Here is a 12509-nt window from a genome sequence, read left to right as displayed (position 1 = left end):
TATCAGACACTCTTCAGATATTACATCTGTCCTAAATTCAGTAGATGCCTCATACTAAGGACATTCATACCAATATGCATGAGATGTGACAAAATGTTTGTTTTTGTAAATGAATAATAGAAAATCAGATGTTTTATTTGTGTTATCATGTGGCATCTGTAAACATATTCATGAAACTATGTATCTAGTGTCTAGAATTGTGCCTGTCACATTATGAGAGCTTAATAAATAATTTGTTGAACTTCCTGAATAATATAAAAAGAATCATCAATGGTTGGGGATTCACATATAGATTAGGTTTTCATAAAATATATTTTTTTATCTTTGTGAGGGGTGAAATGTTTATTACATTGTTTTGTACACCTGAAACTAATACAAAAAATAAAATATTTTTTATGATTTAAATCTCCCAAACTGGACATGAGAACTTTAGAAACATTTATTTGATTTTAACTTTTCAGAATGCTGTGTCTGTATGTGTGTGATTGTCACTTTTTCATTTTCTGGTATTTTTGAAGAGTGAACATACTAAGAAGAAGGAATATAGAGACCAGATTTGGAGTAGATGGTACACTTAATGTGTAAAATCACTACTAAAGTATTTTGTTTCACAACTAAGGTTGTATTAAAGATTAAAGATTTGACTAAGACTTCATCATCTTACACAAGTGAAAGGCAAACTACAACTAAAAAATATTCTTTCTTCAATAGTTTTTATTACTGGTGTGAAATTGATATTTTTTTCCCCTTGGATGTTAAGCAAATACTAAAACCTTTATATTTTAAAACTTGAGGCAAAATGCATATAAGTATTTTTTATCCCACAGAGTAACTTTTAAACTTTTTATATTGTTGGACAGAATAGATATCATATGTGAGTCTAAGAACACTCTTGGAGCTTACTAAGTTTTTATACATTTATATAGTGTGAAGGTTTAGTTCATAATTCGATTTGCTCCAAGTCAGAATACTTGACATTTTGATTTTGATTTTCACATATTGCAAAGTTGTTCCAAATTCTACTTTCTAGCTGGCTCATTTTCATTGACTTTTTTAGATGCACGAGAGTGTACCTCATTGACAGGCTTTCGAAATTTTTAGATAAGGTAAATTCAAGATCAAATTCAATTCTGTTCTTTAAAAAAAAAAAATTCTATTTTTCAGAGAGCATCATAGAGCACCGATATTAGTACATCACATTATAGATCAATTATAGTATCAGTGCACACTAAATAAATAGTTAACATCATTAGAAGAATAATTTATATGGCTTATAAATACCAATAAAAATGTTTACGTCGTATGCTATTCAAAACTTATGAAGCTTACTTGTATGATAACCATGTCAGAAAAATAAATAAATAGCTCTATAGTTATATAATTCAAAACTGGCAGACTGTATGCTAAGTTTCCAATTTGAAAGATTCATAAAACACTATCTAAGACAAGTCTTCTTGAATTAAATATTTTACATAAAATATGTATTTACATTTTTGAAAAAAATAATAGTTACTTTTTTCAGACATATACTGAGTGAACTAATGTAAACTTATGTTTCTAGCAAATCGCTATTCTCTCCAAAATTAACGTGGTAATAGCTAACATTTTTTGAGCAATTGTTACATGTCAGACACCATTTTATGTACTAACAAATATAAACTTATTTAATACTCCCAATAATTCTGTGTGCTAAATACCATCATGAGATCATTTTGAATATAAGGAAACTGGAGTATGGAATTGTAAGAAAAATTTTGAAAATTACACAGCTCGTATAGGTTGGATTCAGAATCTATGCCCTTAACCAATGATTTACATTACCTATAAAATATTTCCAAGATTTCTTCTGTGCCCTGGATGTCCCCACTAATATGTGTTGCTTCTCCAGAGGGCAAATATTGAGATGAAAGTGAACATTTTAGTTTATTAGTTGAGATTTCCAATTTGTTTTCCTAAATACAGGCAAATGACAAATTAATTTCATTTTTTTTGTTATTTATTTAATTTCATCAAGATTTTTGGTCCTGTGTTGACATAACTTTACTTAAATGGAGGCAAGCATGGTTTGAAAAAAAATGGAGAGCAAAGAAAGATTGGTCGTACACACTTCATGACTATGTGTATTTGTTCCCTAGAAAGCAGGTTTTCTGTCTTTTTTTTTTTTTCCCTTAAATTTTTTCTAAATATTTCCCTTAAAAATACATTAGAAGATAATTTAGTTCAGAAGCTATGTTTAAATATATGAAATATTAGGGTATCAATTTAAATTATTATTTACACTCAATATTTATTGTCACACAATTATGGTATGATATGCCCTATAAGATAAAGGTGGAGGGGTATTGTTTCGTTATTTTAATTTAGAAATCTACAAAGGAAGAAGTAAACCTGACTAGAGTTAAAGATGAACATCAGCTCTAGAGAGGAGAAGTGCTGAAATGAACAAAAGTTTTTATCAGGTAGCACTTTAAGTTTTATGCAATAAACTAATTAACAACAACAACCAAAAAAACGCAGTTTACACAGATGCCCCGTCAAACACTACCAGAGAAGCACAGATGGGACACTATCAAGTAGCATAATGCTCTAGTACTCATTTATATAATCTGCATAATTCTTCCAAACATCTGAATCCCTGTAAAGAAACACATGCTAAAATTAAATATATATGTGTGTGTGTGTGTGTATATATATATATATATATATATATATATATATATATATATATATATAAATTGCTCTAAATTCAAACACTCTTTTACATGCTGCAATATATATTTGAGTGGGTGAAGTGCTATTTGTGGATAGTATTTCCCTCCCATTTAGTAAAGTTTGGAAATGAAAACAAATGTACACATACAGGGAATTCCCTTGAATAAGCAATACATCTGCCCAATATTTCAATGTACACTATATTTTCAGTGTGTTGCTCTTCCTAATTAGAAATTTTGAGTAGTTGAATCATTCACTTGTTTAAAGAGAGGTGTAAAATTCAGGAAACTATCTACACTGTGGCAAAGATTTATTTTTCCCTTTGAATTATTTTGTTTTTCAGGCTTCAAAAGCTCATTTTATTTAATTCATAACAATATTACTTGTGTTATAATGTTTTTTGGCCTGATGTTTGAAGCAAAAGTACCTAAATTTAATAATCACTGCTAACTGCAGCCATACATTTTCCTCTAATGATATTAGTGGGCAAATTTATATTGTTTTGCTTTATGCTTATCTTTTGAAGATGTATTTTTGAAAATGACTCTAGTGCCCTGAGCAGTGTATAGAACAAACATTAACTAAATGCCTGATTCTTCTTTCTCTGACTTATGTCTTATTATCTTTCCTGCCAAGATTCTTTATACTCTTTTCTGATTTTATTTTTTTCCTTTTTTGTTTTCCTAATGGTATAAGCCAATACAAAAAAACAAAAAAGAGAGAGAAAGCAAGCAATGATATTGGGGTTAGTGTTGGGGGCAGGGCATGCAAAGCCTCCAAGAGCATTGCTTTATTTTCGCCCCCCCCCAATCTCTCAGCTACCTCTATTTAAACCATACAATATGCAATCACATTGCCTTTGACCTTATTGGTTTCCTTTTCGAATGGACACTAATAATTAATACAAAGCCAGTGAGTGATGCGAATATATTCTCCATTGCATTGTTGAACATGCTAAATAATTTAAAAGGCACAGAAGACTCTAATGCTTGGTGGGGGAGGTAAAACCATACCATTTGGCAGGGGCAAGGGATTCGGGGTCCTTTGCTTTTTGTTTCTATTGAATGCTTTTTGGCTGTACAGCTGGAAAGGGCATTCCTATAGGACTTTAAAGGCAAAGTAGAAAAATGACATAAAAGCCTTGCTTGGATTTGATTGATGCACTCTCATATTTGAAGTTCACTCAGAGCTTTGTGCTAGAAGGCCTGGGTCACTCTATCCAGCACTCTAATGAGACTGTGTGTGAACACTTCCAGCTTTGTAGGCCTTGCTTTAATCAGAGATTGGAAAACACTCCTGACTGATAGGCTCCAGAATCAGATCTAAACAGAAAATAACATGCTCGATTTGGCCTCTGAAGGTGGGTTGAGCAAATCTTTGTGATGTATTGGAGCATTTGCTGAGTGCAAGTGCACGTGGGGTGGTTCTTATTTCTGTCGGCAAATACAAATTTTTCACTCAGCAGGCGTAATCAGAGCTAACTCGAGAGGAGAAATAACAAAAACTCAACAGCCCTTAGCAACTCAGCATGGCATAGAGGGATTTAAGACTTTAGCATTTTATCTCCATCAGTATGAAAATGTATGAGGAAATCCAAACTTTGAATGTGCAAATAAACACATTTAGCACATTGCAAGCCACTGATTTTACTGGATCTTTTGCTGGCACTTCCAATTCTTTATCAATTTCACTTAAGATTTTCAAATTTCATAAAACTTGTTTCCTAATTTGCACCATTTATGCAACTGAGTTCATTTGCATGAGCAAAGGATAATATAAGTAGAGCCTCCCAATGGGTTACTAGTGCATAATGAAGTTAAAAATTTTGTGCTGAATGACAAAAGAGAGTGTAATTCACTGATGGGCAAAAATTATCCTCACCCTGCGTGAGAAATACTATAATCCCCAACAATCGCCATTCATAAAGACCTGTTTCAGAGATACTTTTGGAACTCACTTGTAGAACTTTCTTACACATTTTTAAAAATAATACAATCATGAAAATAATGAATAACGATTAAGTATTATAGCTTAGCATGTTATTTTCACCACTGCAGAAAAAATATATTATTCAGTGACTTGTTTACACAATTTTTGTTATAAGTTCTCATTGTTTTGTAACTTTCTTGTCTTTATTAATGCCATTTCTTAGAAACAATAGACTATCAGAACTTATGATATTACCATTCGATATTAGACCCATGTCCCTTAATCATTATGTCTAAAATATGAGATGCTTCTTAGAGCATTACTTACCAATGTTGCCCAAGTTTCTATGAGGCTAAAGTTCTATTAATGAGATAACCATGTATTTTATTATCCAAATTTAAGCTTTTTAAGAACGAAAGGGCACTATTATTAATTAATAAGGCCAAGGCAATAGACATTGTGGATTGTACTGGAAAAAACAGAACATATGGTTTTCCACCGATAGGAAACTTCCTTCAAGTGATGTGGAAGCCTTCTTAATAAACCTTAGAATGATAATATCTCCGTCATGCAGGTTTTACTTACCATTTTTTGCAAGGTAGTAGTCTCCAGTCAACTTTGTTTCCACCAGCACTCTACAAATATTTGGCTCTATATTTTATAGATTACTTAGCAATTAAAAATTTTGATGTAATCATGTTTGAGAATCCTAAGGAAATGTTAATGGCTGGCAAATACGTGCCACACTTCTTTCCCCCTAATATTCAGCCTGACTGCTCGAAAGACTAAAGTGATACAAGTGGTTAAAGAGATACTAATTTTGCTCTGACTTCAGGGCACTGAAAATATTTTCTTATCAGAAAAGTAGGCATTAGACATCCAAATCAAGAGCAGGAAACAAACAATTCCACACTCCACATCCTGATTTAAGTTCTAACCCCACCCCATTCTACTTTTTTTCCCTTAACCAATGAGGATGTTTATAAGGAAACCAAAGATACTGACAGATCAGAGGATTCTGCCCCTACATTTCTTCTAAAGGAATCAGGTATTTATTGCTGTCAAATAGTCTAGATAAATTTCTACTTTCACTATTGCATAGATATTCTCAACTTTTCCCTGCATCTGTTTTTCAGAATACAGGCGAATGATTTGGTGCAAACTAAATTGTTCTCTCTTTCGCTCTCTGTCCCCTCCTTCTCTGCAACAGTCTTTAAAAATAATAACCCTGGAATAAGGGAATCTTGTAAGCCATAGCCATATGATTCCTTTGACTTTTATATTATACAGCGTTACAGTGTGCATAAATATTTGAATAAATTCCATAAAATAATAGTTTATTGAATGAGTAAATAAACGTAAACTAAATTAAAAGATTAATGCAAATATTTCTATGTATATTTATATGAATAATTATACAAACATAAATATCTTGATATCGATTCCTGAAGTGCTTTTTTACACCATTGACATTTATTTTAAAATTGGAAAAAAGACTGTAAGTTATTGAGTATTTTCTCTAGAATTCATCAGTTGGCGAGTATTTATGATTCTAAATATGCCACAATTGTTCTTATTTCTGGACATTTTTGTCTTATACAAATTTCTGTAAAATATAAATAATTCTTTTTAACTTTGGAACTACTGGTGAAACTAAGATGGTTACAAAAAATCATGATCTCTGTAAAATGAGAGAAACTCATGGCACGTCAAAATATCATGGTGTTTAAGATTCTGAAGACTATAAAAAAGTGTTTATGCTATGTGCTTCCTTATGGTATCACTTCAGCATGTTTGAGGTTGTAGTCAGTTGGCACATATACATTAAATGTAGTATTGAAATAATTTGGTATAATTAATATATTATTTTTATCCCTCACTACTCCATTTCCTTTTCTACCACGTTTACTCTGAGACTAACCTCTGTCCACTCTAAACGGCTGTCAGATAGGGTTACTTCTCTCTACAACCCCTGCCACTGATTTAGTTTACACTATAGTCATCTCTCCTACATGAACTCCTTGCTTCCAGTATTGTCCCTCGTTGATCCATTCTCCACATTATTGTGAGAATAAACTTTCTAAAATACAAATCTTTGATCATTCCCCTGCTTACAGCTATTTGAAATCTCTCCTCTACTCCCAGATAATGTTGAACCCAAAACTAGGCTAACAACTTCCTTTATATCCTATCCCTTGCTAACCATAACCAGTCCCTCTTCTTTCTTCCATTGTACTCTGTTAATCATTTTCCCTAAACATTCTTTTCAGCCCCTCCCTCTTTCCTTCTACAATAATTATTTTCATTCATTCAAGCCTGTTTCGCCACTTCCCCTGACAACCTTCCATGATTTTTCAAATACGGATAAGGTGTTCATTCTATGTGTACCAATACTTACCTGATCTTGCTTTATCGTACTTGTCCCATTATCTGAACCCCTGCTATATTGTTAACTTCATAATATTACTCACTTCTCTTGTCTTAGTCATAATAACAAGCCAGACTAAAATATAGTGTCTAGTACATAGTATTAATATTAAAATATTTATATATTTCTGTTTCTATCTGTTTATTGAGGCATTCTCTGTGAGAATTACTTGATATTAAAGATATATACATTCCCACCTTGTTAACCACATTTCCTAACACAATTCTATGTAAAAATCTGGCTTCAATTAGATGAAGCACTTGAAAAATAAATTCATCAATTGATTTCAAATCTTTAGCAATCAATTTTTGTTATTTTTCTCTTATATACTCATCTCTCTCTCTCTCTCTCTCTCTCTCTCTCTCTCTCTCTCTCTCTCTCTCTCTCTCTCTCTCTCTCTCTCTCTCTTAGTTCCTTGCTAAATTTCAAAGTAAAATATATCATCACAGAACAAAAAGAAAGGTCACTTCCATGAAATGTTGGGAATGATATTCCAAAACCATTGAAGAACAAATTCTTATTCTGTATTGGTAGTCATTAGAAGAGACATTTACACTGATGCATTTTTTTAAGTAAATAAAAAAAGCTTTATGAAAATTTATTATTTCTTCACTGTCAAGTGAATATAATAGTCACTATTCATTTTCTATTAAACTATTTTTAAAATTAGGCATCATAATGTATCTTCTCCCTCGTACATTTAGGTTTGAATCTTATTTTTTTTTTCTGAATGATATTTATACATTTAACTAATGATTTGGTTGTAATATTTTCCTTTCTGCAGTTGTGGCACAATAAAGTTTATAAGAGGGACAAATTTAATACATAACAAATTAAACTCATAAAATGAATGTAAGTATCCCAGGTTTCCTTTTTTTTTTTCTATTTTCAAATTTCTAAAATAAAGTGGATATGAAGGAAATGAAACAGGAATAAATCTATTTATCTTAGAAAGTATAATGTTAGAATTAGAGAAAATATCTAAATTCAGGTCAATATAACTTTGAAAAGTAAAATAAAAAATCCAAATATTAAAATAAATATCATTTGAAATAGAAATAAAGAAAATATTAGAAAATATTTTTTATCAGAAAGGTCAAACATCAAACAGATTAAGGGACTCGAGACACGTCTGATTCATGTTAGATATAGTTTCCAAGTATATTATTCTACTCACAAACCCAGTTCTTTTTCTCTTGGCTTCTCACTTTTTGATTTGATTTGAGGAATTGAACTGTTTCAGTAAAGTTTAATTAATATTCAAAGATTGCGTAGAAGTATTTTTTAACACAGGACATTTTTTTTTTCTGTGATGGGACAGAATGGTTAGCTAAGCATTTCTCTTGAGTGAGCAAAATGACTCTCGTCCTAAAGATACAAGGGGAAATTTACATTTACTTGGGCAACTCATGTTCTCTTCCAAATTGCAGAATCCCAAAGCTGCATAATCTGAGCTCCAGACAAGTGTGTCCACTGAATTGTTACATACACAGTTTGCACTGTCACCTATGGGCAGAGCATAAAGGATGCATTTGAGGACCAGACCAGCAACCTCAAGATCGCTTTTACTGAGTAGCCCAATAGTTTGCTTGCATAATGTGAAATTCTAGAAGCTTACAGTTAATATATTTAACTCAAGTTTACTCTGCTCTATTAATTAATTATATAAATGTTTTAAAGTAAATATTGCTATGCAGTTCTGTGAGCGATGTCTGCTAACCTTAAACAAACCTCTGGAGATACTACCACTAGGATCAGAAGAGAATTCTAAAGATCTAGTCACTATGGCTCTAGGAAATCTTGTGGAAAGCAAAAATAAATCCACATTTTTATATATCACCAGAAATAAAACTCTTATTAAGTCATGTTTTTCTGTTTTTGTAAACAGTCATTTTAAGAAAAGCTGGGGTCAGTTAGCATGTCACCTATATATAGTTTACTTACTAAAATTGAGTGCTAATTTCCCCTTCACTTTTAGTTGTTGAAGTCTAACAAAATAAAAATCATTCTGAAGATGTTTTTTAAGTGCTTTATATTTCTTCTTATTTGTATAGAGCTACCAGTTTTCTAATAGCATTAATAGGTATATAGTTAAAAATATCCCAGACTGTTTTAGTTTTAAACTAAAAGTTTCAGGATGTTTCCAAAGGTCAGATTGCTTGTGATTGAATTATACCGCTTTTTTTAAAAAAGCAATATAAATTAAATGATACCCTGTTTCCCTGAAAATAAGACCTAGCCGGACTATCAGCTCTAATGTGTCATTTGGAGCAAAAATTAATATAAGACTCAGTCTTATATTATATTAATTAAGACCCAGTCTTATAGTATTATAGTAAAATAAGACTGGGTCTTATATTAATTTTTACTCCAAATGACGCATTGGAGCTGATGGTCTGGCTAGGTCTTATTTTCGGGGAACATGGTATATTATGATATAAACATTATAATAGATATTGTGTGGGTTAATGCAATACTTTATTACAAAGAGAACTTGATATTTAGTTAGTAAAGAAGTAGGAATTGAAATCAGAGTAAATCAATTTTGTTTTTCAGTACTTGGTTAATTCCTTCTTACTTTTTTTCCTGTTGGAAAATACAATTTGTTCTTTTAAATCAATCAATACACCTCATATACTATATTATAAGATGACACAGAAAAAAATAAATGAATGACAAATGAAAGGGCTGCTTACATTTTTTTTCCTGCTAAAATCTTACTAAATATTTCTACTAAAATATTCTAGTGGCTTTTAAGATATATTTTAAATTTTCTCAATTTCAGGCAAATTGGAAAGCAATTAGATTATGGTTACAAGGGATAAAAAAGGTATAAGTGGTAAAATAAGACTTATGATCATTAAACTAGAGAGAAGAGAAACTGAAATAAGTTATTTCCTTTCCAAGAAAAGAATCTCAATGTTTTTAAATCTAGGAGGAAAAAAAAGCAAAGGTCTAACTGCCATGTAAACTCATTTGAAATGTCATGTTACATTAGAACCTAATAATCAGAATGCCTATTTCCCCTTTTGCTTGAGCCATCAAATTTGTCAAAATTTTATGATAATTCATCCCAGCATTCCTTAGACATTTAAATGACAGACACTCTTAGTAAAGGGAGAAAAAAGGAGTAATCTTACTCCTCATGTTAAAATTGCCTCCAGAGAGGTTTTAAAAATATTCCGTATCATGGCATGAGCAGCTGCTAAACTTTTCATTTCCACTTATGCTTCCCTGTCTCTTTGGAAAAAGACAATAAATTGGCTATCTACCTTTTATTGACCTTTTATTGTCCTGACCTTTTGACTTCTGAACCATGGCTGACCAAATCTTACCTTGACTTGTTTAAGTCAGTAGCTCTGATCCTCTGTCAAAGGTTCTGAAGTTTTCTTTCTCCTGAACGGGTTAGCTCCCCCTCTAGTGTTCACTGCTCATCAAATAATTCCTCCAACAAATAAGACAACTACCCAGTTTTGGGTTCCCCATAGAAGGGACATAGCTTGAAGTGACTGATATAAGTGTTTAATGGCACAAGGAAAAAAAGGTAAATATAAATTCTACACTTTTAAAAAATATTATTTCCCTTTGAGCACCTTGAAAGCATCCCAACAGTTTTGTCTATGAAACTCTAAGAAATGCTACAACTGCTGCCATGCAGGAGGAATGCATGACTGAATAGATAGGAAATGTTTGGAAACTATAAGATGACCTGGTAAACAAAAACAAAAACAAAAACAAAAACAAAAACAGTCCTTTGTGTTGGGAAATTTAAAGCCTGGTTATGAATAAAGGACTTTCCATTGAAAGCTGACACCCAGGGCCTCTTTATTTGCAGTCCAATTACCAATAAAGAAGCAGGATTGGGAGAGTGGGAGGTTCGAGGCTCCAGCATTTTTTTTTTTTCCTGAGAATTTTGAAAAAGACCAGTAAGAGAATTAAATCCCCTCCATTTGCTGTTAAAAAGAGACTGGGTAAATAATGTCCCATACTCTCAAAGGCTTACCCTTACTATATCTGATACAGAACTACAGAAAAAGTGCAAGGGATATCAGTGATAGTTTTAAAATGTGTTGGGCTCAAAAGTTAAAAGTTCAGCCATTTCATTAAATCTAGTGTTAAAGTTTCAGTGAGACTTAATCCAGAATTTATCATGCAGTTGAAAGTAAAAGGAAGGAAGGAAAGAAGGGAGAAGCAAAAGATGGAAAAAAGTAAAACAAAAATCTGAAACCGTCCTAAGAGGCTAAAACTCCACAGTTGCTCATCAAACTAAAATCTAGAAGGTTTACTTTTAATCATGGTATGTAATTTTAAACTTAAAAACAGTACTAGAAAACACACCAAATTCTTCCAAGAAGGCACACAAAAATCTACTATTTAAGTAATTGCTTCAAAGTTTATTTCAAGGAATAGTATATGTCTCAGAATAGGTCATATAATTCATTTAAAATTCAGGTTGAAAAAAATATGACCATATTAAATTAGCTTTATCTTTAATCTTTTGAATTTTGGGAATGATGTAAGCCCTCAACTAATAGTTTTCTTAGTATCAGTGATTTTAAAAACATGCTTGGTTAATTTTATTCTTGTGTCATAAGTTAACATATATTTCTTAATAAAAAAATACTAAGACTTTTAAAAATGATAATAAATAAGGATGATCTAAACTCAAAAGAAGAACTTCCTTTATTGTGTTCTGTTTTCATATTACTTCATGATCAAAATTATCTCTGTTATCATCATTATCATTAATAATGTATCAAAGACCCATACATTATGTAAACATACATCCTGCAAGAACCTAACTTACATTTTGTTATAGTGTTGAAACTGAATTGTTCTATTTTGGTTTAATAAAGACCTTAAAATACTTTCTAAGTAAAGTAAACCATTCCTTAAAAATATTTCTTACTTTGTTGTTTTTCTCTTTATTGTGTCATTTAAAACTGGATCACTCAATACAGCAGCAGAAGAATAATACATTCAAGCCCTTCAATGTTAGACCACCTTAAGCTTTTCCCATTTTCAATTTTCCTGGTTCTGTGTTTTATTGAATCCCATTTTAGTGCTCTCTTTTAAAGCTAATTTAAGGATCTTCTTTAAAAGATCATCATTCATGAACTAATGGGATCAGGTAACTAGTGCCTGTCTTTATTTAGCAAGAGCCCTTTTGAAGGCTTAAAGGACTAGCATGGTCCATGGGTTCATTCTGTTTGCACTTGTTGGGTAAGAATGACAGCACATGGGATAATCATTTCCACTATGCTGTGGATTTTTCCAGGTGGACAACTCTTTGCTCTGAACTAAACTGAGATCACACACACTTCTTTCTGAGCAGTTGTTTGACAGAAGTATCCTTTAAATCACATGTCTCGTGCTAGGTTGCATTGTGAAGTACACGGCTTGAACTGGAGGCCAGCACAAATATAAATACCACTTGTTT

General features: G+C 31.7%; 1 long non-coding RNA gene across 1 annotated transcript in view; it reads right to left on the bottom strand.

Moving 5' to 3' along the window:
• LOC117025348 (uncharacterized) overlaps positions 1-10429 on the bottom strand; it is a 67818-nt gene extending 57389 nt beyond the window's left edge. The window contains exon 1 of the long non-coding RNA XR_004423584.1: positions 10342-10429. This is a non-coding gene — a long non-coding RNA (uncharacterized LOC117025348). The remainder of the gene's footprint in view (positions 1-10341) is intronic.
• Positions 10430-12509: the final 2080 nt, after the last annotated feature.

The sequence above is a fragment of the Rhinolophus ferrumequinum genome, chromosome 7 (assembly GCF_004115265.2).
Source record: "Rhinolophus ferrumequinum isolate MPI-CBG mRhiFer1 chromosome 7, mRhiFer1_v1.p, whole genome shotgun sequence".
Classification (NCBI taxonomy): Eukaryota; Metazoa; Chordata; class Mammalia; order Chiroptera; family Rhinolophidae; genus Rhinolophus; species Rhinolophus ferrumequinum.
This window is presented reverse-complemented; position numbering and strand designations above follow the sequence as displayed.